We start from the raw sequence: 6000 nt of genomic DNA on the forward strand, positions 1-6000 counted from the left end.
ACTATGAACCCTAACTGGTCAACAGAGATTCTAGGGTACAAGACTGGTTACTAAAAAAGGATGATGCAATCACCCCTTAAGCGTCCTACCTAAGACAAACTACATTATTGGTTTTGTCTAAAATTGCGAAGAATTTGTTCTCCTTTTTCCTTTTTTTCCATTCTTCCTTTCATGTTCTTGACTCTGGTGTCAGTGAACAATTCTTACGAATATTTCCAACTCTGATGTTGGTAAATATTGCACAAATCCAAAAAAAAATACGATATTCCTGACTTTGACGTCAATGAATATTTTTGCAAAAAATAAATTTGAAGAAGAAATTTTTTATGTCATTTTTTTCTTGTTTATCCTTTATTATTATTTGTCCTTTTTAGATGGAAGTAAAAAAAAAAAAAACATTGCACGACATATTTGTATTTAACAGTAATAGTCCACAGATTAAGTATATCTACAAAAAATACAAACACAAAGAAAAATAAATAAAACAAAGTGGGAGAGGCCCACAAATAAATCAACAAAAGCCCCCAAATATTTTTGGAATTTTCTGTTATCGAAAATGGGCTCGTTTGGTTAAATATCAAATTAGAATGGGCGTAAAAATTATAGCCAAGGCATAAGGGTGTGTTTTGCCAAACACACCCTTAATAAACATAATTTGGGTTGGCTAAGCCTAAAGCCCAAACCCAGCCCACTCTTTTCTTTTTTTTTGGGTTGCATCTAGCCCAGCCATGCATGAAAGGTTCACGCATGCATACAATAGTAACCAGTTAATTATTTTAGAAAGGAAGGAAGGAAAAAAAAAAAGGTTGATGGGGGGGGGCTAGTATAGGGTTCGCCACCCCCTTCTTATATTTTTATGTTTCTTTCTTTTAGGGTTTTTGGTAATGGCCTCCTCTTAGGGTCTCTTCTTTTAGGGTTTCTCTCTAATCGTCCTCTTTTTTTTGCATACACTAAGGTCTGTATTTATAGTGCCAGAATCCCTTCGCATGTGAGAAATAAAGTTTCAATCAAATTCTTTTTTTTTTTTAAGTTTGAATTTGATTAAGAATCAAATTTGAAAGTATATAACTATCATTATCTTGAAAATATAGATATAATGACAAAAGTACATTGCAATAACCTAATTTTCACTCAAGTTGACAAATCACACTTTTTACCAAAATAAATCTTTGATATTTTTAATTTTACATTTTAAACCTTGTAAAATTAATTAAAAAGCTAATGGATTTAAAATTAACTTACAACAGTCGCGATAACCACATAAAAACAAACAAAACAATTTTTTTAGTTTAAAACCTAAAAATATATACCAAGATAAAATTAAAAATAAAAAGTTGAGGGTCTAAAATAAATAATGTAAAATCCAATAATAAAAAAAAAAGATTGTTGAGGTCTATATTGTTTTTTTTTAAGAAAGCTCACAATGAAAATGACATGCTGTTAAGTTCTTTTCTTTTTAAATAATAAAATATTATATTAAAGAAACATTTCAATTTTTAAGTAAAAGTTCACGATGTTATATTCCTCTCTTGTAAAATTATATAGTGGTTAATCAGGCTAAGATATATATATATAAAGAAGCCATGAATTATCAATCGTTTTGGTTTCATTACTAATGGTGATAGGATCTTGATAAAGGAGAGGTTAAATCCAAACATCTAATTATTTAAATTTTAAAGTTTTAAAAAAATTAGAGAGTATAAATACAAAAGCAGCCCGGTTAAATCCTTAAAATTCCACGGCGAACTGACATTTCTAATGGGAAACTGCCATTCTATCGTTAAAGTCACGAAAACATCTCAAAACCTCAAACTTCTATAACATGTTATCTCCGAGTTAAGCATGTCTGAAACAGAGTAACACTAGCTAGCAAGCACGAACAAGAGTTTCGAAACAAGCTGGTCATAAATGGCTCTAAAAGTGAGACGCATGGTACTGTAACAAAAGAGACATTAACTCCTTGTTATTTATAAAGGGTTAAGGTGCCATGATCACAGAACTTCCAGTAATGATAGAAGATATCGCTGGAATTAATTGAAGGATGAACCCTTATTTCGAGGAAGGATAACAGCAAGTATATCGAAAGGCAAAGATCTTCAGTGCTTGGATCTGGAGAGCCATATGACTTCCTGAACGGCAGATGCAGCGAGCAAGAAGCAGCTCAAGAAAGTGAAGAATATAGAGACAGCAACATGGTCACAGAAGCTCTGTAGAGGCTTGCAGAAATTTGGCAAAGCTGTGTGTCGGATTCCGGTGCGATTGAGGTTGGTGACTCCTGATGCAGCTGCCCCAGCGCTTATCGTTGCATATGCAAATACCTACAACGCAAAAGTTGATGAGACCTCAGTATAGTACTGGATTAATGCACGAGTTGAAACCAAATGCTTGTTTGGGTTGAATCAGCTGAATTCTGTGGTTTTTCAAGATCAGTGATAACCAAGCATGTATGACTTTTTTCCTGGTGACAAAAAAACTAATAGGACGAACAAATGAAAATTTCAGAATTCAGAAAGGCACGTTTTCTCATTTGCAATCGAAACTACTGGGAGACTACCAATCGGAGAGACAAGTAGATGCGTGCTTTTTAAGATATGCTCTTATGTGTATACCTGATCTCAATATAAATATATACACACACCTCTTACTTTCAATTAAAAGAAAAACACAATTAATACAACTAGTAGTCAGTAGAGGTGATTACCAAAAAAAAAAAAAGTCACTGTTTTGAGAAATCATAGTTTGTTTGAACTTCATACAGTGTCTAATTATTTATAGATTTTTTTGTTTTATTTATTTTAATAACTAAAAGATCTTGAAGCATAGGCATAATAAAATTATTATCCATGATTTATAATTATAATAACATTACTTATAATTTTATAAACATAAGTTCTGTTTTAGATATTTCATCAAGGGCATTCCTTTGATAGCATCGGCATTTTTATGAAACGAAAAATCAGGTCTTTTTTCTCAAGATATGCATACAAGGCGAGGGAGGAGCTCGTTTCCTTTCAGAAAATACTTGAATCATACCAGGGTGATCCCTGGTATTGTTTATAGGCATGCAATGGTGTCCCATCTTGCATGATCCACCCATCTGGAGGAACCTTCTGTGCGTTTGCTACAATTACATTTATCCTAAGCTTGAGTTCTTGACAGATCTGACTCATATCCAAATTAAAGATTCGTATTCCTGGTGAATGTGAACTCTCTTTTTACAATCGCCGTCGTTGTTGGTCTCTTTCTTACAACCCTAAATCAGCACAGCCTCGAAAAACTCATATTTTGGCTATGTTAACATCTATGCTTCTCGACAATTTAATTTGATCTTAAACAGATACATTGTTGGTGTAATTCATCTTTTTAATTAAATTAAATAAGAGTTGACCTATTCTAATCCGGTCCATATAAATTAATATCAAGTCATGACTTGGTTAATCCAATCAAAAATTTATTTAACTTTTTCTAATAAATTCTTTTTTTAAAACAATGTTGTTTTAATATTTTTTTTATATTAAAATAAAATTATTTTGGATTAATTCAAGTTTAGCTTGAGCTAACTTGTCAGACCAATAACTTGGGTCATAAACCAACCAAGTTTATTAATTTTTCCTTTTGAAATTTATTTTTTTTACTTAAGGGATAATTATAACAAACCTAATATAATTTAGTTATTTTTTATTATTTATTTATTTATTAAAAAAATTACAGTTTACAGCTTAAAATTTATAATTTCATATCACTCTACATTAGCTCTGATACCACTATAGTAATGACAAAAACTCTGACAGAGTTGCTTAACAAAGCTATTATCAGAGGCACTAAACAGCTACTCACTGGAGTTATGTTTTATGGTAGAAAGATCTTCTAATTTTTTGGATGTAAAAGAGAAGAACAGAAAACAAGTTGAAGAACAGAGATATTAGAGAAAACAAGTTCTTTTATTTAAGAGGCTTATCCTTCGAGGTCTATTCTCCTAAGGTTCTTCCCTTTTAATATTACACACAGCCTCTATTTATACTATGTTGAGGCTTCTTGCTTACATCATGCATTACATAAGAAAGTACTGAAGCACACTTAATAATACACCCCTATAATACAAACGACAAACCATACAAACGACAAACTAGTACTAATATCAACCGACAATAGGTTCATGATCTGGAGAGAGATTCTGATCTGATAGGGTATCCTGATCACGAATAGCTTGGACTTGTAGGGCCAACACATACTCATCATCAGCAAGCATTTCCATCTCATGTGGTTCCAACAGCTTTGGTATGCCCAGAATTATCTGCTTGAGTTTTTTGTTTTTGTATTGCATTTGTAAGTCATGGAGATGAGCAGTGTATTTAGGGTCATAGAAGTCATAATCAATTTCTTCATCAGGGTCTGTTCCTTTGGGCCACACTTCATCCGGAATAATGTTGTTTTTGAGGCATACAGTTTTTTACAAGGTTCTGAGTTCTGGGAGGTGATCCAAGGGGTTTTCATACAAGGAATATGTATGGGTTTTGTAGAGTTCAGCTTGTGGAAAACTCATGACCAGATTATCTGCAGAAGCTTTGAAGGGCCTGTGGAATGTGAAAATATAAAATAAATGAGCAAAAGCTTGCTTAACAGACTTGTTGCAACGCAGACTGTGATGTACTTCAATCCAGCAGGTTTGTGGTTGTGAGAACTTGGATTTCTCCTGTTCAAGAAGGGAGGTCCATTGAGTTGGGTTATGGAACCAAGTGAGGAATTTAAGGGTGTAGTACCAAGAGTCCGCTGGCCATGAAGTCTTGAGGAACCGAGAGATAAAATAGTCAGTAGGAAACTCTACAACAATATGATAGAGGTGGCAGAGATACCACAAGAAAAAGTAGAGTTCTTTGGGAAACAGGCCAGAGGGTTTGAAAGTGAAAAGGTGGATGAAAGGGTACTTTTGATGGATGCCTAGGCTTTGGAAACAAAGGGAATTCATATCATAGTGAAGGAGGAGGTGGTCTTGGAGGCTAAATAATTTGTCTTTGGCCTGCAGGTTAAGGGTGTGGTTAAGGACCATCTCTTGAGCAAGAGGGGGTAAATCATCTGTAGGGAAGTCTTGTTCAGGCGGAGGTGGATTGGAAGAGGAGGCCATAAAGATTAGTGGAAGGAGTAATGTTTGTGATTTAGGTGGTCTGGTAAGCATGTCTGGAATCAAGTTCTTGGTTCCCTTTATATGCTCGACGGTGAAGGTGTACTTGGAAAACCACTCTGCTAATCTCAGAAGCTGTGGATGAGGAAGCATCTTGCGTCTGAACTGTAGCATTTTTGAAAAAGAGGAACAATCCATAATTACTGTAAAGTGATAAGCTGCCAGGTGAAATTCAAATTTTTGGATGCCATACTTTACAGCTAATATTTCCTTGAAAGTGGAATGATAGTGAGTTTCTGACTCCTTGAAAGACCCACTTTTGTAACCGCATATGTGTCGGTGGCCATCCTTATCTTCAAGAAGGACAGCACTCCAGTACTGGTCACTGGCATCAGTTTGGAGTATGCGGTGTCCTGTTGATGGAATGACTAAGGCGGGCAGATTTTGTGTGGCTGTCTTTAATTTCTTGACAGCTTGTGTCTGCTTTTCTGTCCAAGGGTCCGCATCTTTTTTGAGCATGAGCTGGAGTGGCCTTGTCATTTGTGCAACTCGAGGAATAAAATTTCTAAGATATTGAACAATGCCCAAAAACTGTTGAACTAGCTTTCTCGTGAGGGGGCCATATGAAAACTTTTGAAGTTCTTCAGCTATATGGGTGCCAGGTGTATAAGCACCATCTGCAAAGACCATGCCAAGAAATTCAATTTCCTTCTGACAGATGAGCATCTTACTTTCAGAAAGCATAATGCCATGTTGGTGGACAAGCTCTGCGAATTGTTTTAACAGAGTAGCATGTGACTCCTCGTCTTTTGAGAAAAGTAACACATCGTCGATATAGACTAAAGCTGAGGGGAGCATGGGTTCAAATACTTGGATCATGG

The sequence above is a fragment of the Populus alba genome, chromosome 1, assembly GCF_005239225.2.
Source record: "Populus alba chromosome 1, ASM523922v2, whole genome shotgun sequence".
NCBI lineage: Eukaryota > Viridiplantae > Streptophyta > Magnoliopsida > Malpighiales > Salicaceae > Populus > Populus alba.